The following is a 22,552-nucleotide window of genomic DNA, read 5'->3' on the forward strand; positions in this document are numbered from 1 at the left end:
TTCCTTCCTTCCTTCCTTCCTTCCTTCCTTCCTTCCTTCCTTCCTTCCTTCCTTCTTTCCTTCTTTTTGTTTTTCAAGACAGGATGTCTCTGTGTAGTCCTAGCCATTCTGGAACTCACTCAAATTCAGAGATCTGTCTGCCTATGTCTCCCTCTCCTGTGTGCTGGGATCAAAGGCGTATGCCACCTACTGCCAGACCACAAAGTGCCATATTCATAAGTGAGTATCTCTAAAGGCATTCAGATCTCTGATCAAAGTAATTAGTGATGACAACTATTAACATGTGGTACCTTAATTATCAGTGAAGAGAAACCTCGGTTTGTACTTAAAGCTTGAAACCTGAGTCTCATCCAGCTTTGTGCATGCTGCTTAAAACTGTCTTTGCTCAGTCAGTTAGCATTAAATTACTCACATTTGATTTAGAAGTCCCAAGATGGAAGCAAAGTAAAATGGGTAGCCAAGTCTTGTGGGAATGACTAAGGAAGAATTATTTGTGAGTATTTGTGGGCACAGTGATGGGGATAAGAGTAATTTTGCAAGATTTTATATAATTGTGAGGGATTGGGAAGAAGGACTGAAACAGTTAACCAATGGAATAAACACTACAGTGGAAATAATGTCCTAGATTCTTTCTCTCTGTCACTTTACTTTCTTATCTGTGGAATGAAGGCATTATTGGAGATGATTACCAACTTCATTCCTAGCATAACTAACATTTTTCTCCGTTATTGCTCCGGCAAGAACATCCTCAAACAATTTTAAAAAGATTTCATATGTATCCAAACCTTTTACATTTGTACTTTATAATCAGGCTCTGTGGATAGATGGATTTTGGGTTAGAGCAACCACTGAAAGTCTTTCCAAAAATATTTTAAAATTTGAAAATACTTGACATCTCAAAAAATATTTCACATTATTATATGAATTCAGAAACAGATTAGTGAATAAGAAGCTTTTTTTTGTTTTATGCAGTTGTATTTGTCCATTCTTGATATAATTTTCTGAGCTCTTAGACTCCTTTTCAGAAAGGAGTTTATGTTTACTTACATTGAAGCATTTTACCTGTTTCCCTCCAGAGTTTCGGGTCTTGCATTAAAGTCTTTGTTACAATTTGAATGGCTTTTTTTTGTACAGTTTGAGAAACATGGATGTAATTTCTTTCTTTCTTTCTTTCTTTCTTTCTTTCTTTCTTTCTTCCTTCCTTCCTTCCTTCCTTCCTTCCTTCCTTCCTTCCTTCCTTCTTTTAAATGGATCTCACTCTAGTCTTCTACGTGGTGATATTGACCTCTGCCATGCTATACTTTGAAAAAGCTATCTTTTTTCAATGTGTGTTTTTGACATCTGGTGAAAAAACTAGATGGCAGTGGAAGGTGTGGTTGAGCTTGCTTGTGATCTCAGCACTTGAAGAGCGAAGGCTAGAGGGTCAGAAGGTTAAGGCCAGCCTGATCTATGTAGTACTCTGTTTTTAAAAAGCCTAAAATTAGGGTGTCTGTAGATGTTAATTTTCTTTCTAGATTTGTAAGTATATTCCTTTCATCTATGTATCTGCCACTCTTTGTTTATGATCCTGGCTCTAAAATATAACAGATTATGCTTTGTGATACTGCCAACATTTCTTTCTACTTAGAATCATTTTGGCTATTCAAGATTTTTTTTTGCCTCAATGTAGATTTTAGTATTTTTTCCAATTCTTAAATAAATGTCCTTGAAATTTTAATATTGCATTGAGTCTTTTGATCAATTTGAGCACAGTTATCTTCACAATATGATCATGAGAGGGATTTATATATTCCAGTATCTTCATTTTCTTCTTCTTCTTTTTTAATGTTAAAGATTTCATTGTAGAAATCTTTCACCTCTTTAGTTAGTTCTATTTGCAGCCACTTTAAGGTTTATGTACTGCTGGCCATAGAACTCATGGCCGTGTAGATGCTAGGCGACTGCTCTATCTTTAAGCTGCATCTCCAACTGATAGCTATTGTGGATTGAGTTGTTTTTATGTTTTCTTTCTTAGAAATTTTTTTTCACTATTCTACTAATTTTTGTATATTGATGTTTTGGAACCTACTTTGCTTCATTCAAATTGGTTGAGACTTGACCTGACTGAGGTGGAAAGGGGAAGAAGAAAGGACAGATGCACAGGAAGGCATAGGGACAGAAAAGATGGGCTGTGCTCACTCTGCTGGAGCATTACCAAGTACATAGTGAACAAGAACCTCAGCATGCTCTTATGTACAGCAGAGGGATAGGAAACTAGCTTGTCTTGGTGAGAGGTCTCTGTAGGCAAACAGTCTTAGGTTACAGTCATCTGGGAGAAAGAAGCTGCCATTGCTAGTTTTGGCACACAGATCAATCCTCCCTAACCCAACAGCTCTTGTACATTCACCCAAGGCTTCCTCCACTCCCACACTATTACTTTGCTGAAATTTCCTACAGACCTGAGAGTTTTCTGGTGAAATATTTAGGATCTTATTTTTAGTATAAAATCATGCCATCTGTAAGTAAGATTGGCTTTGTTGTTGTTGGTTGTTTCTTTCCTATTTATACCCCCTTTTATTTCTTTCACATGACATATTGGTCTAAGATTTTGAGAACTATATTGATTGACTAAGAGTGGAAAGAGTGAGCATCTTCTCTTGTTCCTGATTTTAGACCAATTGCTCTCATTTTCTCCCATTTAGCATAGTATTGGCTATAGAGTTGTCACATATAATCTTAATTATGTTGAAATGAATTCATTCTGTTCTTTTTTTTCAGTTTATAACTCTTAAGGGATGCTCAACTTGATCAAAGACAAGTCTGTATCTACTGGGATAATTATTTGATTTTTGGACTTTGTCCTTATACCTATCTATATGCTTTATTAAACTGGTTGGTTGTACATATTGAATCATTTTTGCATCATTAAATGAAATATATTTGGTCTTGGCATATGATGTTCTTAACATGTTTTCAAATTTGGTTTGTATTTAATTGAGAACATTTGCCTCTGTTCTGTGGTTGAATTGGGGAAAGACTGAAAGAAGATGAGGAGGAGGATGACCCTGTAGGAGGACCAGCAGTCTCAATTAATCTGGACCCCCAAGATCTCTAAACAGTGGACCACCAAAAAGGCAACATACTCCAGCTGATATGACGTCCCCAACACATATATAGCAGAGGACTGCCGGGTCTGTGTTCAATCAGAGATAACGTACCTAACCCTCAAGAGACTAGAGGCCTCAGGAAATTTAGAGGTCAGGTGATGTGTGGAGTGGGAACAGCTTTGTGGACACAGGGGTTTGGATTGGAGTTATTGGATTTGGAAGAGTCGAAGGGTGGACAGGGTGTGTGGGGGAGGGCAGAATGAAATCTAGAGTATAAATAAATAAATAAATAAATAAATAAGAAGTCTATCTCTACTTCAATTACTTTGTATGAATTCATTTAAGTTTTTGACAGTTTATTGAATTGCATTTTCCAAGTTATATTTCTAGGAATATATCTATTTCTATAATATTTTCCAATTTGTTGGAAGATGTACTTTCAATATATTCTCTTATGATGCTCTATCATTGGTATCTATTATGTTACTTCCCCCTTTTTTTTTTACTAATTTTTGATTTCCTTGCTTAGTTGGTTCTATGAAGTGCTCATTTGCTTTCATTTCATTAATTTCACCCTACTTTATTATCTCTTGCTGCTTTGGGGGTTCAGTTGTTTACTCCAGACCTTTAAGTTCATTGTTCAGCTATTTTGAAATCTTTATGATTTTTAGATATTAACATTAATAACTGTAAACTTTCCAATTGCAACTGCTTTTTTGACATCTCAAAGTTTTGTTAACTTTTACTATCATTTTCATTTGACTGTAAGAAAATTTTGTTCTCAATTATTTAAATTACTTACTGGCCATTCAAGGAGATATTGTTTGATCTCTAAGCATTTGTAAATTTTCTGTGACTTCTTTTGTTATTAATTGATAATTTTATTCCACTATAATTGCATAATACTCAAATTATTTTACTTTATTTTTACTTGTTAGGTTCATTTTATTGCCTAAATATTTATCTGTTTTAGTGAAAGATCTATGAGCTACTGAATGTGTTTCATTGATGTATGTGGTGGATGAGTGACTGAATAATTTACCATTATACTTGTGAAAATGGCAAGGAAAGACTGTTCATGTATATCATCATAGATGTAAAGACACTTCCAGTATGTGAAAGAGATTAAGTTCAACTGCAAACACATCATGAAAAAGTATGAATGTATAACCAAGAAGCATATTTGAAAGAGTGGTGAGTTGACAATTGTTTTTTATTGGATATTTTATTTATTTACATTTAAAATGTTATTCCATTTCCCAGTTCCCCCTTCACAACCTCCCTATCCCATCCCCCCCTGCTTCTATGAGGCTGCTCCACCACTCATTTTCCCACTCCCACCTCACTGCCCTGCCATTCTCCTACACTGGGACCTCAAGAATTCACAGGACCAAGGGTCGCTCCTCCCATTGATGCTAGATAAGGCCATCCCCTGCTACATATGCAGCTGGAGCAGTGGGTCCCTCCATGTATCTTCTTTGGCTGGTGGTTTAGACCCTGGGAGCTCTAGGGGGGGTCTGGTTGGTTGATATTGTTCTTCCTATGGGGTTGCAAAACCCCTTCAGCTCCTTTAGCTCTTTCCCTAACTCCTCTATTGAGGTCCCTGTACTCAGTCCAGTGGTTGGCTGCGAGCATCTGCCTCTGTATTTGTTAGATTCTGGCAGAGCCTCTCAGAAGAAAGCTATATCAGGCTCCTGTCAGCAAGTACTTCTTGGCATCCACAATAGTGTCTGGGTTTAGTGACTATGTATGGGATGGATCCCCAGGTGGGGCAGTCTCTGGATGGCCTTTCCTTAAGCAGAGTTGACAATTGTTAACAAGAGTCACAATGTGCAAAGTTATTTTTGTGTATCTGACTTAGGGTTTTTGCTGAATGCAGGTCAACCATACATCTCAAGGATGGACAATGCAGAATTTAAATTGATATTTAAGAATGGAGATTCTCTTTTAAACATTAAGACTTCTAAAAAAAACTGGGCTAAGCAAGCATAGCAAAGATAAATCCCATTTCAATATCTAGTCAGGAAAGTATGAGAAAAATATGATTAATATTTGGTAAAAGAGAGACTGTCAAATATTTTAAGCAATGCTTGGTACATAACAACATTCTTTTCTGTACTAACTAGATATTTCCAATACTTTAAAAATACTTTAAAAAATAAAAAATGTATAAAAAATATATGTATAGATGTTTTCCCAACCTGTATGTATATGCACTACTTTCATGTCTGGTATCCTATGAGTCCAGAAGAGGTGGTTCAATGTCTTGAAACTGGAGGGACAGGTGGTTTTGAGTGGGTGATAGAAAATGAAACTAGGTTCTTTGGAAGAACAGTTAAGCTCGTTACCACTTAGCCACCTCTCCAGCTCCATTTATTGTAGCTTTAAAAATATTATGATTATCATCACTGTCTTTGTAGTCTTAGTTATCATCATCTTTTTTTTTTTTTTTAATTTTTTTATTGGATGTTTTATTTACATTTCATATGTTGTCCCCTTACCCCATCCCCCACCCACCCAGGAACCCCCAATCCCCTCACACCTCCTCCTTCTTCTTTGTGGATGTAACCTCTATCTACCCCCCCACTCCCACCTCCCCACCCTCAAAACTCCCACCCCCTGGGGCGTCCAGCCTTCATGAGGTCAAGGATCTCATCTTCCAACTGTGCCCAGCAGGGCCCTCCACTCTTATATATTCAGCTAAGGCCCTAGATCTCTCCATAAGTGCTCCCAGGCTGGTGGTTTAGACCCTGGGAGCTGTGGTTGGTTGGTATTGTTGCTCTCCTCATGGGGCCACAAATCCTTTCAGCTCCTTCAGTCTTCACTCTAACTCCTCCATTGAGAACCCCATGATCACTTCAATGGCTAGTTGTGAGCATCTGCCTCTGAATATGTCAGACTCTTGAAGACCTCTGAGGAGACATCCATATCAGGCTCTTATCAGCATGCACTTCCTGACTTCCACATCAGCATCTACCTTTGGTGACTGCACATGGGATGGATACTCAGGTGGAAAGGTCTTCAGACGGCCCCTCCTTCAGTTTTTGTCCCTCGCTTTGTCTCCATATTTGCTCCCTTGAGTATTTTGTTGCTCCTTCTAAGAAGGACCGAATCACCCCCACTTGGTCTTCAATCTTTATGGACTTCATGTGGCCTGTGAGTTGCATCTTGGGCATTTTAAGGTTCTGGGCTAATATCCAATAATCAGTGAGTGAATACCATGTGTGTTCTTTTGTGATTGGCTTACCTCACTCAGTAAGATAATTTCTAGTTCCATCCATTTACCTAGGAACCTCTCAAATTCATTGTTTTTAATAGCTGAGTAATACTCCATTGTGTAAATATACCACATTTTTTTAATCCATTCCTCAGTTGAAGGACATCTGGGTTCTTTCCAGCTCCTGGCTATTATAAATAAGGCTGCTATGAACATAGTTGAGCATATGTCCTTATTATATGTTCGAGCACCTTCTGGGTATATGCCTAGGAGTGGTATAGCTGGATCCTCGGGTAATGCTATGTCCAATTTTCTGAGGAACCGCCACACTGATTTCCAAAGTGGTTGCACCATCTTGCAGTCCCACCAACAATGGAGGAGTGTTCCTCTTTCTCCACACCCTCGCCAGCATCTACTATCACCTGAGTTTTTAATCTTAGCCATTCTGACTGGTGTGAGATGGAATCTCAGGGTTGTTTTGATTTGCATTTCCCTGACGACTAAGGATGCCGAGCATTTCTTTAGGTGCTTCTCGGCCATTCGAGTTTCTTCTGTTGAAAATTCTTTGTTAAGCTCTATACCCCATTTTTTAATAGGGTAATTTGGTTGCCTGGAGTCTAATTTCTTGAGTTCTTTGTATATATTGGATATTAGCCCTCTATCAGATGAAGGATTGGTAAAGATCTTTTCCCAATTTGTTGGTTGTCGTTTTGTCCTATTGACAGTGTCCTTTGCCTTACAGAAACTTTGCAATTTTATGAAGTCCCATTTGTCAATTCTCGATCTTAGAGCATATGCCATTGGAGTTCTGTTCAGGAACTTTTCCCCTGTGCCCAAGTATTCGAGGCTTTTCCCCACCTTCTCTTCTATTAGTTTCAGTGTATCTGGTTTTATGTGGAGGTCCTTTATCCACTTAGATTTGAGCTTTGTACAAGGGGATAAGAATGGATCAATTTTCATTCTTCTACATGTTGTCCTCCAGTTGAACCAGCACCATTTGTTGAAAATGCTGTCCTTTTTCCACTGGACAGTTTTAGCTCCTTTGTCAAAGATCAAGTGACAATAGGTGTGTGGGTTCATTTCTGGGTCTTCAATTCTATTCCATTGATCTTCCTGCCTGTCTCTGTACCAATACCAGGTAGTTTTTATCACTATTGCTCTGTAGTACAGCTTGAGGTCAGGGATGGTGATTCCTCCCGAAGTTCTTTTATTGTTGAGAATAGTTTTCGCTATCCTAGGTTTTTTGTTATTCCATATGAATTTGAGAATTTCCTTTTCTAACTCTGTGAAGAATTGAGTTGGGATTTTAATGGGGACTGCATTGAATCTGTAGATTGCGTTTGTCAAGATGGCCATTTTTATTATATTAATCCTGCCGATCCATGAGCATGGGAGATCTTTCCATCTTCTGAGATCTTCTTCGATTTCTTTCTTCAGAGACTTGAAGTTCTTGTCATACAGGTCTTTCACTTGCTTGGTTAGATTCACACCAAGGTATTTTATATTATTTGCAACTATTGTGAAAGGTGTCATTTCCCTAATTTCTTTTTCAGTCTGTTTATCTTTCATGTAGAGGAAGGCTACTGATTTGTTTGAGTTGATTTTATAACCAGCCACTTTGCTGAAGTTGTTTATCAGGTTTAGGAGTTCTCTGGTGGAAGTTTGGGGGTCACTTAAGTATACTATCATATCATCTGCAAATAGCGATATTTTGACTTCTTCCTTTCCTATTTGTATCCCTTTGACTTCTTTTTGTTGTCTAATTGCTCTGGCTAAGACTTCCAGTACTATATTGAATAGGTAGGGGGAGAGTGGGCAGCCTTGTCTAGTCCCTGATCTTAGTGGGATTGCTTCAAGTTTCTCTCCATTTAGCTTGATGTTGGCTACTGGTTTGCTGTAAATTGCTTTTACTATGTTTAGGTAGGGGCCTTGAATTCCTGATCTTTCCAAGACTTTTATCATGAAGGGATGTTGAATTTTGTCAAATGCTTTCTTAGCATCTAGTGAAATGATCATGTGGTTTTTTTCTTTGAGTTTGTTTATATAGTGTATTACATTGATGGATTTCCAAATATTGAACCATCTCTGCATTCCTGGGATAAAACCTACTTGATCGTGATGGATGATTGTTTTGATGTGGTCTTGGATTCGGTTTGCTAGAATTTTATTGAGTATTTTTGCATCGATGTTCATAAGGGAGATTGGTCTGAAGTTCTGTTTCTTTGTTGGGTCTTTGTGAGGTTTGGGTATGAGTGTAATTGTAGCTTCATAGAACGAATTGGGTAGTGTTCCTTCTGTTTCTATTTTGTGGAATAGTTTGAAGAGAATTGGTATTAGGTCTTCCTTGAAGGTCTGGTAGAATTCAGCACTAAAACCATCTGGCTTTTTTTAGTGGGGAGACTTTTAATGACTGCTGCTATTTCCTTAGGGGTTATGGGACTGTTTAGATGTTTTATCTGCTCCTGATTTAACTTTGGTACCTGGTATCTGTCTAGGAAATTGTCCATTTCATCCAGGTTTTCCAGTTTTGTTGAGTATAGGCCTTTGTAGTAGGATCTGATGATTTTTTGAATTTCTTCAGTTTCTGTTGTTATGTCTCCCTTTTCAGTTCTGATTTTATTAATTTGGATACTGTCTCTGTGCCCTCTGGTTAATCTGGCTAAGGGTTTATCTATCTTGTTGATTTTCTCAAAGAACCAGCTCCTGGTTTTATTGATATTTTGTATTGCTCTTTCTGTTTCTATTTGGTTGATTTCAGCCCTGAGTTTGATTATTTCCTGCCTTCTACTCCTCCTGAGTGTATTTGCTTCTTTTTGTTCTAGAGCTTTTAGTTGTGCTGTCAAGTTGTTAGTGTGTGGTCTCTCCAGTTTCTTGTTGTAGGCACTTAGAGCTATGAGTTTTCCTCTTAGCACTGCCTTCATGGAGTCCCACGAGTTTTGGTATGCTGTGTCCTCATTTTCATTGAATTCTAAAAAGTCTTTAATTTCTTTCTTTATTTCTTCCTTGACCAAGTCATCATTGAGTAGAGAGTTGTTCAGTTTCCATGTGCACGTGTGTTTTCCATTGGTTTTGTCATTATTAAAGACCAGTCTTAGTCCATGGTGATCTGATAAGATGCAAGGAATTATTTCAATCTTTTTGTATCCGTAGAGGCCTGTTTTGTGACCAATTATATGGTCAGTTTTGGAGAAGGTACCATGAGGTGCTGAGAAAAAGGTATATTCTTTTGTTTTAGGATGAAATGTTCTGTTAAGTCCATTTGGTTCATAACTTCTGTTAATGTCAAAGTGTCTCAGTTTAGTTTCTGTTTCCATGATCTGTCCATTGCTGAGAGTGGGGTGTTGAAATCCCCCACTATTATTGTGTGAGGTGTAATGTGTGTTTTGAGCTTTAGTAAAGTTTCTTTTATGTATGTAGGTGTCCTTGCATTTGGAGCATAGATGTTCAGAATTCAGAGTTTACCTTGGTAGATTTTTCCTTTGATGAGTATGAAGTGTCCTTCCTTATCTTTTTTGATTAATTTTGGATGAAAGTCGATATTATTTGATATTAGAATGGCTACCTCAGGCAACGGGTTTGCCGTCAGAACGCAGGTGTTGTGAAAGCCACCGCTAATTCAAAGCAAAAATGGGAAAGGAAAAGACTCACATCAACATCGTTGTAATTGTACACGTAGATTCCGGCAAGTCCACCACAACCGGCCACCTGATTTACAAATGTGGTGGAATTGACAAACGAACCATCGAAAAGTTTGAGAAGGAGGCTGCCGAGATGGGAAAAGGCTCCTTCAAGTACGCCTGGGTGTTGGACAAACTGAAAGCTGAGCGTGAGCGTGGTATCACTATTGACAGCTCCCTGTGGAAATTTGAGACCAGCAAATACTACGTGACTATCATTGATGCCCCAGGGCACAGAGAGTTCATCAAAAACATGATTACAGGCACATCTCAGGCTGATTGTGCTGTCCTGATTGTTGCTGCTGGTGTTGGTGAATTTGAAGCTGGTATCTCCAAGAACGGGCAGACCCGTGAGCATGCTCTTCTGGATTACACCCTGGGTGTGAAACAGCTAATCGTTGGTGTTAACAAAATGGATTCCACTGAGCCACCATACAGTCAGAAGAGATACGAGGAAATCGTTAAGGAAGTCAGCACCTACATTAAGAAAATTGGCTATAATCCTGACACAGTAGCATTTGTGCCAATTTCTGGTTGGAATGGTGACAACATGCTGGAGCCAAGTGCTAATATGCCTTGGTTCAAGGGATGGAAAGTCAACCGCAAAGATGGCAGTGCCAGTGGCACCACGCTGCTGGAAGCTTTGGACTGTATCCTGCCACCAACTTGTCCAACTGACAAGCCTCTGCAACTGCCCCTCCAAAATGTCTATAAAATTGGGGGCATTGGCACTGTCCCCGTGGGCCGAGTGGAGACTGGTGTTCTCAAACCTGGCATGGTGGTTACCTTTGCGCCAGTCAACGTAACAACTGAAGTCAAGTCTGTTGAAATGCACCATGAAGCTTTGAGTGAAGCTCTTCCTGGGGACAATGTGGGCTTCAATGTAAAGAATGTGTCTGTCAAAGATGTTAGACGTGGCAATGTTGCTGGTGACAGGAAAAATGACCCACCAATGGAAGCAGCTGGCTTCACTGCTCAGGTGATTATCCTGAACCATCCAGGCCAAATTAGTGCTGGCTATGCTCCTGTTCTGGATTGTCACACAGCCCACATAGCATGCAAGTTTGCTGAGCTTAAAGAAAAGATTGATCGTCGTTCTGGTAAGAAGCTGGAAGATGGCCCCAAATTCTTGAAGTCTGGTGATGCAGCCATTGTTGATATGGTTCCTGGCAAGCCCATGTGTGTTGAGAGCTTCTCTGACTATCCTCCAGTTGGTCGTCTTGCCGTTCGAGACATGAGGCAGACAGTTGCAGTCGGTGTCATCAAAGCTGTGGACAAGAAGGCTGCTGGAGCCGGCAAAGTCACCAAGTCTGCCCAGAAAGCTCAGAAGGCTAAATGAATATTATCCCTAACACCTGCCACCCCAGTCTTAATCAGTGGTGGAAGAACGGTCTCAGAACGGTTTGTCTCAATTGGCCATTTAAGTTTAATAGTAAAAGACTGGTTAATGATAACAATGCATCGTAAAACCTTCAGAAGGAAAGAATGTTTTGTGGACCTTTTTATTTTGTGTGTGTGTGTAGCAGTTTTAAGTTATTAGTTTTCAAAATCAGTACTTTTTAATGGAAACAACTTGACCAAAAATCTGTCACAGAATTTTGAGACCCATTAAAACAAGTTTAATGAGAAAAAAAAAAAAGAATGGCTACTCCAGCTTGGGACCATTGGCTTGGAAAATTGTTTTCCACCCTTTTATTCTGAGGTAGTGTTTGTCTTTGTCACTGAGGTGCGTTTCTTGTATGCAGCAAAATTCTGGGTCTTGTTTGTGTATCCAGTCTGATAGTCTGCACCTTTTTATTGGGGAATTGAGACCATTGATGTTAAGAGATATTAAGGAAAAATGATTGTGACCTCCTGCTATTTTTGTTATTAGGGGTAGAATTATGTTTGTATAGTTATCTTCTTTTGGGGTTGTTGGAAGATTACTTCCTTGCTCTTTCTAGGTTGTAGTTTCCCTCCTTGTGTTGGCGTTTTCCATCAATTATCCTTTGAAGTGCTGGGTTTGTGAGAAGATACTGTGCAAATTTGGTTTTGTCATGGAATATCTTGGTTTCACCATCTATAGTGATTGAGTTTTGCTAGGTATAGTAGTCTGGACTGGCAATTGTGTTCTCTTAGGGTCTGTATGATGTCAGTCCAGGCTCTTCTGGCTTTTATAGTCGCTGGTGAGAAGTCTGGTGTAATTCTTATAGGTCTGCCTTTATATGTTACTTGACCTTTTTCCCTTGCTTTTAGTATTTTTTCTTTGTTTTGTGCATCTGATGTTTTGATTATTATGTGATGGGAGGTATTTCTTTTCTGGTGTAGTCTATTTGGTGTTCTGTAGGCTTCTTGTATGTTTATGGGCATCTTGTTCTTTAGGTTAGGGAAGTTTCCTCAATAATTTTGTTGAAGATATTTACTGGCCCTTTAAGTTGGGAATCTTCATTCTCATCTATACCTATTATCCTTAGGTTTGGTCTGCTCATTGTGTCCTGGATTTCCTGGATGTTTTGAGTTAGGAGTTTTTTGCATTTTGCATTTTCTTTGACAACTGTGTCAATATTTTCCACCGTATCTTCTGCATTTGAGATTCTCTCTTCTATCTCTTGTATTCAGTTGGTGATGCTTGCGTCTATGACTCCTGATCTCATTCTTAGGTTTTCTATCTCCATGGTTGTCTCCCTTTGAGCTTTCTTTATTGTTTCTATTTCCATTTTCAGATCCTGAATGTTTTTGTTTAATTCCTTCTTTGTGTTTTCTTCCATTTCTTTAAGGGATTTCTGTGATTCCTCTTTAAGGGCTTCTATCTGTTTACTTGTACTCTCCTGTATTTCTTTAAGGGAGTTACTTAATTCCTTCTTATAATCCTCTATCATCATCATGAGAAGTGATTTTAATTCTGAATCCTGCTTTTCAGGTGTGAAGGGGTGTTCAGGGCTTGCTATATTGGGAGAACTGGGCACTGATGATGCCAAGAAACTTTGGTTTCTGTTGCTTATGTTCTTGCGCTTGCCTTTCGCCATCTGGGTAACTCTAGTGGTACCTGCCCTCTCTGTGTAAGATTGGAATCTGTATTTCCAGTTATCTTGCTTATTGCAGAGCTCCTCGGAGTCCAGAGTTCTCTGTGGTCTTATGCCCCTAATCTCCCGGGTGGAAGAACTCCTGGGACTCAGGCCACCTCTTGGATCTGGTAATCCTTCTGTTCTGAGTGCAGTGGCTCCTCGGCTGCTCTGAGTGCAGTGGGTTCTCGATGACTCAGGATTCAGTTTCAGCTGCTCTGAGTGCAGTGGCTCCAGCTGCTCTGAGTGCAGTGGGTCCCTGATGACTCAGAATTCAGTTTCAGCTGCTCTGAGTGTAGTGGCTCCAGCTGCTCTGAGTGCTGTGGCTCCTGGATGACTCAGGATTCAGTTTCTCCACAGGACAGGAGCAGACCGACTCTGTGTCTGCTCCAGTCCAAGGGACCAGGCAGGGGCCGAAGGGAAGTGGAATTCCGGAGGGGCGGGGTTTGGGTGGCTGCTGTGCCCTGGATGTCCCTGGCTCCCAGATGTATTTCTGGGGCTTAGGGAGTGAGATGGAGTTCTTACCAGCTGCTCTGAGTGCAGTGGCTCCTGGATGACTCAGGATTCAGTTTCTCCACAGGACAGGAGCAGACCGACTCTGTGTCTGCTCCAGTCCCAGGGACCAGGCAGGGGCCGAAGGGCTAGTTATCATCATCTTTGTCATCGTCTTCTTCTTCATTGTTGTAGTCATCATAGTCGTCGTTGTAGTCATCCTTATCATCATGGAGGGAGGAGTGTCTTTGGGTTTGAGTTCCTTAGTGTGTACATGGAAATCATAGAACATCTTTGTGAAACCAGCTCTCTATCTTTCTTTACATGAGTTCCAAGGATCTAACTCAGAGGGTTAGAATTGCACAAACAAGTGCCTTTACCCACACTTGGCCATCTTACCAGCCCATCTTGTGTCTTTTTTGATATCTGCTCTATGTTGCTCAGGAAAAGACTAAATTGATCTATTGATGGAGTTTGTAATTTCTATATATATGGCTGTGAGAAAACTGGGTTTAATATTGAATGCAGATTCTGCCTCCTACTTCTCTAATTCCTTGTTTCCTTTCAATATAAAGGTAGCTTACTTTCCCCATGTGAAGTAATATCCAGACTGCAGAGGTTATGAGCTCAAGGGTTGATAGCAGCATGTTCTGACAGGCTTGATCTGTCAAACTCAGGAAAGTCACCTCAGCCAGAAGACTCAGGGCTTACTTAGCTGTCATCACCATTCCATCAGGATTAGAATAGAACTCATCTCTTCCCAAACAGCAAGTGGGTAACAAAGACTGAATTATAATAGCTCACGATAAGGTAAATGTGAACCTTAAGCACAAATAGCATCCTTTATCCCCCGTTTGTCTAAAATAAATACAGAATGCCAGAATAGATGGGAGTAAAGAAAGAGCCAAAGATCAAGGCTGTCTGAAAGGGTGAAATGAAGTATAGTAGATGTTGAAGTTCAGAGTCATACCTTTCCCAAATCTTGGGCCAAAGGGGGATACATGCTAATGTTATTATTGGCCATGAAATCTGGAAGTTGACACTCAGGTTAACTGGCAAAGATACTGGCATCTGGACAGAAATAAGAAATAATATAGGATGTGATTGGAAAACAAAATGGATTTGATTGAATTCTGCCACCATCTGTTTGTAGATTGTGACAGGGTAACCTTAGGGACCAAAAAGCACTGTGGCCACATGGCTAATAGAATTATCTTGATGCTATGGGGTGACTCAATGGAACTTGTTTCACGAGCATAGATAGATAAACAGGTAATAGGGTTTCTAGGCTAAATCAAACCTGCTGAGTTGCAATGACAAATTCCTATGTTACTTTACAACTTTTCATTTCATGATTCCTGCCATCTGAAATTAAGGATGCCATGTATTTAGGCTAAGCCAAAGTTAGACAGCAGCTCTCAAAAGAAATTCAATAAATTCAAGCATTTTAATAAAATGATCAGGTTTCATTTTGATTTATTCTCTCTCTCTCTCTCTCTCTCTCTCTCTCTCTCTCTCTCTCTCTCTTTCTCTCTCTCTCTGTGTGTGTGTGCCATGCATGGATGTGAAAGTTAGAGGACAACTTGGTTCCACTATGGAATCATGGAATCTAGGGATTGAACTCAGGCTGTTGGGTTTGCACAACAAGCAGTTTTACACAGAGAGCCATTTCACACCTCTGAATAGGTTTCTTTTGAAATAACATAGATATTTTTTCTAAAAGTGTTAAATCAATAATTCACTTTGAGTAAAAAGGAGTCCCAGATGGAGAACCAAAAGGCCAGATTCAGGACAATCGTTAGGTTTGTATATTCAGTGACTTCCCAGCTCTGATTTTAATTTGTTCATCTTTAAAGTATAGATAATCACACCTACCTCACAGAGTTGTTCTGGAAAATAAAATCAACAAAAATTATAAAGCACCCAGAATGAAATAAACAGCCCATCAATTTTGTTTTCTAATTTTTCTTGCCATCATTTTTCATTTAAAAACAAAATCCTTAAATTTTTCATAGCATTTGAAGTTATTAAACATTACATTGTAGGTGATATCGTAGCTCTTAGTGAGCGCTTCTGTGTTAATTTGACATTTTGCAACCTATTAAAGTTTTCCTAGTACTGGGGCTGGGACTGACAGATCTGCAGGACTAATGTGTTTTGAGTGACGATTTTAAGGATGATTTCTAAAACAGAAAATTGCTTTATTGTAATGAATTCACAAATAAAAACATCACAAACCTAGACTTAGGTAGTCACAGATGCTGTGTCAGTTCTAAATACTATGCATTTCAGTGATCTTCTATACAATTAGAATTGCCACCTTTAAGCCATGGAGATTTGCCTAGGGCTTTACAATTCTATCATCGATTATACTTTTAATTTACATTTTAATGTTTTGAGAATTTCATACATCAATACTGTACTTACATTACTTTAATCCTTTCCTTTTCCTTACATCTGCTTCCTTGTCCCCTTTCAAATCCATGGCCTCTTTTATAAATATTACTGCAGATACATACATTCATATATACATACGCACATGCATATAACCAACTAATTTCACTTACCATTTCATATTGCACATATACATGTATGATAAGGGCTGGCCCCTTGGGATTAGATAATCTAATCAGTGGGCTAGTCCTCAGAGAAAACTGATTCTTCTTCTTTTAGCAGCCATTGATTACTTGAAACTCTTAATCTGGGGCTGAGGCCCTATGAAAATTCCCCTTGGCTACATTCATGTGTCACCTACTGTTATTATGCAGATCTTATTTAGGCAATCATATCATTGAGATTTCATGAGTGATAATTTCCCTGTCATGTCCAGAAGACACTGTCTTCCTGCAGGCATCCTAGCCATCTGACTTTTATGGTCTTTCTACCCTCTCCTTTGAGGTATTCCCTGGACATGTGATATAGAGGTTGTATTGAAGATTGTACCAACTGGTATTGGGCAATCCATGATCACCTACTCTTTGCACTGATTATAGACCTCTTTAACAATCTTCATCTGTTGGAAAAAGAGCTTCTCTGATAAGAGTGAAAACTACACTTACCTGCAGGTTTTAGAGTACAGTTTTAGAATACAATTGAGAGTGTGCTGAGTTAGAGAAATGACAGTAGTAGGTTCTCTTCTCAGATCTCTGACCTTTCCCAGGTATGAATTCCTTATTGATTTTTTTCTCAAATCGTAATTAATTCACACAGGGGTTATAAACACAGAAAGGCAGGATGTGGGGAAGGGAATGACACTGGAGTGTGGGTGTTCATGGGGAATACAGATATCTTCAGAACCGGGTATCGGCTAGGTGAAGGTTCAGGGAACAATTCACTATGACTCTGCCTATGACTCGATTGTCCTTATCTAAGTTGGTATTATCTGCCTAGGCTACCTATTTACAAGGTCTATGACTACTCAGGCTTATAAATTTCCACAAAAGCTGCCTGTTGACATTAGCTTATAGCCATATGTTTCAATGTTTTTCCACTGAGACCCAAGACTTGGTGTTAGTATACATGTATGACAGGCCTATTGCTGATTTTAGGCCTATGGCTGATTTTAGGCCTTCAGTGTGTAAGCAGGGCTGCCCCTGACATCTCCACCCTTCTCTAAGTATAGAAGGGCTGTGGCAATTCTAAACTTTCGAAGGTGGGGATAGAGGCCTGACCTCCAGTACTTGAAGGGGACCTTGTAATGGCTCCAGTCCCCCTGTCATTGTCCAGTGAGGCATGAGGGCCATACCCATCCCGATGTCTTTTTCCTGGAGAGGGGATACTTTTGACATCAACCACTATGCAGTCAGGCTTGTCCCTCAGGGAACCCAGATAGATATTTTTATCTTTTATTTATATTCCCTTGCAGTACTTAGCCTCGCAGCCTAAGTAAGAATTCAGATCGACTGTCAGAAGGGGTTCTGGGTGGCCCCTCTCTGCTTGGTCTAGGGACAGAAGTCCCCCCTTTTAGGTTATGTGGAGATGGGTTTTGGAAACACCCTGTATAAAGTAACAACCTCATCTTGAGTCTCGTGGTCCTCCGTAGCTAACTTATGATAATGCATCTGAGTAGGTTTTGCAACCAAATTATTTGTCTGAATTCCTTATTGAATTGACCTTAATTCCAACTAGACAGCTGTTGGCTACCTCTAAGATACCAGGAAGTAAACAAAGTGTAGTGATTTAGCAATGGCTGGATGTGACAAAAAATCAACTTTTAAAAACCTTTATAATAGTTGTGTCTTTGGGAATAATGAAGCCTTGAAGGCCTGTCTTGGATGTAGAGGTTTATGGTATGATAAGTCCAAATGGCCAAGTTTTAGTAACTGTATCATTTAGAAACCAAGAGGTTTGAGTGGAACGAGGTCAAGCTTTCTCTACTGTTCTTTTTCAGTGAAGCTCCAAATGAATAAGTAATTGTTGAATCCAGATATATCCCATCCAGTAAGTCAACAAATATTTACCGAGTCCCTGCTATGTGGAATAGACTCTGCTGGACAAACAAGGACTAATATAGACTGAAAACTTGAATCTGTAGGACTCCTGTTAATTCAACAATCACCTCTTCAGAATGAAATCTATTTTGTGAAGCTAAACTTAATTTAGTTTTGAAATTTGAACTTTCTTATTTGCTGGTGTGTTTCTGGAGTAGTTTTATATCAAAGGGTTGTTTTCTAAGGGTACAAGAAATAAAGCAATGCTCATTTACAAATATTACAAGTACTATAATTAATGGTAAAACTTGCATTAGAAATCCAAATTTGTAGTTCTCATTTCTTCTCCATATTTCTGTAATAGTAGCTTGAGCTCTGTTTACTCAGTGAAGCAATATGATGAAGGATTCATAGGATCCTGGCCCAAGGTTGGCAACCTTCTAAAAGCTGTTGTCAGAGAATGAGATGAGGAAATACTGTTTCATTGTAAACAATTAGGCTTCTATTCAGGGAAATACATTAAGGCTTCTCCAATTTCTTGTTAAAAAAAAAAGAAAAGAGAAAGTTCTCAAATACATGAAGGAAAACAAATGGTGAGAATGAAGATTCAGTGGGAGGACTGGAAAATGAAGTGAGTTGAGAATAATAGAATTAGTACGTATTTGGACAGTAAGGAACCTGGCAGCTTAGCTAGATCCATTTCCTTAATTTTATAGATACATAAAATGATATTAAAGAGGGAAAATAGACTGAGCACTTTCATTAAGTTAATGGAAAAACTAGAAATCTAATCGCTCATACCTCATGATAGAATCTTTCACTAAGCTAAACAAATTTGTAACCTTAGAGTTTTAAAAATTGAATCCCAGGTACAGCAAAGAAAATGTTTAAAGGCAAACAGTTTAAAGTAATTGAGGCAAGCAATGAGCTTTCTGCAGTGGGTGGTGGTGGAAAATGAATACCTACACATGAACCAGACTATGGAGCTCTGAATTATAGTTAAGAAATTAGACTTCCTGTTTTGTAGACAACAGCTCTCTGCAGGCAGATGGTGGTCTTTGAAGCCTCTGAAAATAATCTGCAATTTGTAATAACCATTATTTTCTGTACTTATTTGCACAGATTTTTATAGTTTAATTCACACAATATTTACGTATGTGGGGTGGTCGTTGAAGCCTCTGAAAATAATCTGCAATTTGTAATAGTCACTGATTTCCATACTTAATTTGCACAGATTTTACAGTTAAATTCACACAATATTTACATATTTTTTCTCTTTTTGAACAAATGACTAGTAACAAATTTCTAGGATATTTAAAGCAATTCACATTAATGAAAAGGGGAGATGTTGAGATGTTCTCTACTTCCCAGAATAATAGAAACCTACTAGACAGTTTCCTGTCTGTCAATACAATACTGGCTAGAAGTTGTAGTCAATATTTACCACCCACAACGACTCTTGAAATAGTTGTTTTCATAAATGCCAAGTTGACAGAAGTTCACATTGGCCATATGAAAATCAGGTGGCTGTGTACTTACCTGGCCAGTCGGAAGTTATTATTTTCTACTCCCATTATTACTAGACAATTCTTCACTTGCCAAAGTTTAATTACTTGAATTTTTCTTTTTTACTTTTCATTATTACCTGTAGTTTAACCATTTTAGAATTTGAGAGTTTCCTAGGTAAATGGATGGAACTAGAAACTATCATCCTGAGTGAGGTAAGCCAATCACAAAAGAACACACATGGTATTCACTCACTGATTATTGGATATTAGCCCAGAACCTTGAAATGCCCAAGATGCAACTCACAGGCCACATGAAGCTCATAAAAAAGGAAGACCAAGTGGGGGTGACTCAGTTCTTCTTAGAAGGAGCAACAAAATACTCAAGCGAGCAAATATGGAGACAAGGTGAGGGACAGAAACTGAAGGAGGGGCCATTTGAAGACCTTTCCACCTGAGTATCCATCCCATGTGCAATCACCAAAGGTAGATGCTGATGTGGAAGTCAGGAAGTGCATGCTGATAAGGGCCTGATATGGATGTCTCCTCAGAGGCCTTCAAGAGTCTGACATATTCAGAGGCAGATGCTCACAACTAGCCATTGAACTGATCATGAGGTTCTCAATGGAGGAGTTAGAGTGAGGACTGAAGGAGCTGAAAGGGTTTGTGGCACCATGAGGAAATACCAACCAACCGCAGCTCCCAGGTTCCTAACCACCAGCCTGGGAGCACTTAGGGAGGGATCCATGGCTTCAGCTGTATATGTAAGTGTGGAGGGCCCTGCCGGGCACAGGTAGAAGATGAGATCCTTGACCTCATGAAGGCTGGACGCCCCAGGGGGTGGGAATTTTGAGGGTGGGGAAGTGGGAGTGGGGGGGGTAGGTGGGGGTTACATCCACGGAGAAGAAGGAGGAGGGGTAAGGGGATGGGGGGTTCCCAGGTGGGTGGGGGATGGGGTAAGGGGACAACATATGAATTGTAAATAAAATATCCAATAAAAAAAAGAAAAAAAAAGAAAAAAGAATCTGACAAATATGATAAGTGTTAGAAATATAAATCTTACAACTAAATACTAGTATTTAGACTTCATTCACACCTAAGGATAATTTATTCAGATTCATTTCTTTCCAACAATTTCCTGAGAATAGCAACCTGAATGAATTAATAAGAGTTCATTGGAGAGATTATGGGGTGACATATTTTGCTATGAAAAAATCGAGATGAAGATATTTAGAAGATGTTCAAGGTAGATAATTACATGAAGTACTGTTCAATGACAGATGGGGTTTTCAATGCAAAATGTTCTGCTGAGATAATGTACCCTTGAGCCTCCCAATATTCTATGAAATTAGTATATTTTAAGATTTATTATATTGTTTAAACTTATCTGGTTATTTATATTTCCAACAAAACTGCAGTTCCTTGACTGAAAAACTTATGTCACATTTGTTTCTTCATTGTCACCACCTAGAATGGGTGCTGGTACATAAGAGGCAGGCAGTCAATATTTGTCAGGTTAATGAGTGAACAGAAAAGGAAGCTGGAAGAGGGCCAAACATTTTAATTTCTTAAACTTTTCCAAGGGAACTTCTAGTCAGGAATTTGTTTTTTGAAACCCTTTTTAACACTTGTCAGCTATATTTGCTATAGCCTTCCATGTTTGTGAAATTTGGGGTTTCTACCAAAACACCAATATACATAAATAAGAAATACTACACTAATCAGAAATACCATGTCTTTTGCAATTCCACTCTGGAAAATAGTCCTAATTGTCCTCAGGAGGCAATTAGAGTAAAAATATATCTGGATCAGCGGTTAGTGGCTTAAATATTTAACTTTTTTTTATTCATTCATTACTGTTCTGATAATATTGGACTGAAGTGATTTTGCAATTTAGAGCCTTCTTGAAAGCAATCAATTGCAAATATTAACATTAATCAATTTCTTAATATCTCCAGAATACCTCTGTTCCTAACATGTAGCTAGCTACCCTCAGTGGGGGATATAAAATGGCATTACATGAAGGAATAAGATAGGATGTGTTTCATTGCAAATTAAGCTTTGAGATCTCAATGGCTCAAAGTAAAATGACAAAATTTATGTGTAGTTCAGTTTTTATGGGCACCCTTCTCAGAAGCAGTCTTTACCATATTCAAAGACTTAGGCCAACAGAGGCTGTACCATGCTATGAAAACATTCTCTAACCACACCAGAAGAATTTTTTGATGAACCAGACAATGATTCTCAAGTACTTTGGCTTGGAGGTTAGTTTGATTCACTGATTATTATCAGCTATAACTAGTATCATAGTGTCACATAATTTCATGTGGGCTTGAAAGGGGACAAAAAGATATTTCATGATCACTAAATATGTCCATGGTAAACACTTCAACTCTAAATACCAGGGAATTTCTGAGGTTAGATATAATTGTATCTTTATCATAAAGCAGGGAAGTGCAAAACGCATGCATGATACTTCTTACAGTTCCTTAAATCCAGGGAAACCTTTATATGAATTGGAAATACTTTTAAGAAACTCTGTGTTCAAAATAATTAGAACCAGAGAAGTACCTATACTGAGAATAAGGGCAGCAAAGTCTGGTTAAGATTGCTGCCCCACAGGTTAAAGCTAGCATAGGAAATGATCAAAGGTCACCAGTGGTTTATTTGGTGAGCAAAATAAAGTTGGACACTTCCTACAGAATAATGGACAACTCTTCAGGATAATTAGTTGTATGAGTCAAAGTCCTTTGAGTAAATCTCTAGAATTTATGACCAGAGTGAATCATGCATGCCCTAGTCCAACTAAGTACTGGAGCAGAAAAGTAACTTAGAAGAATTTCTTCTAGCCAGTCAAAAATGTCAAGATGCACTCTCAGTTTCCATACTAAGTAAGTCTTGAAGTATAAGCAGATGGCATCCAAATAAATGTGTTATATTTTATTCCTGAATAACACAATGCATATGAATGTGTGCATTCATTCATTAATTCAACAAATGTTTTTCATGATACAGCCTTTCAGGATCTTATCATTAAGGTTATAATAAAAATGTGTGTAGTAAAAGAGAAGAAAGCATAAATTGACACAGAGAAATGGAAGAAC

At 38.8% G+C, this 22,552-nt stretch overlaps 1 pseudogene; it reads left to right on the plus strand.

Annotated features, from left to right (window-relative positions):
- Nucleotides 1-9,915: 9,915 nt before the first annotated feature.
- On the plus strand, nucleotides 9,916-11,332 carry LOC114640619 (annotated as a pseudogene).
- Nucleotides 11,333-22,552: the final 11,220 nt, after the last annotated feature.

The sequence above is a fragment of the Grammomys surdaster genome, unplaced genomic scaffold (genome assembly GCF_004785775.1).
Source record: "Grammomys surdaster isolate TR1022 unplaced genomic scaffold, NIH_TR_1.0 61, whole genome shotgun sequence".
Classification (NCBI taxonomy): Eukaryota; Metazoa; Chordata; class Mammalia; order Rodentia; family Muridae; genus Grammomys; species Grammomys surdaster.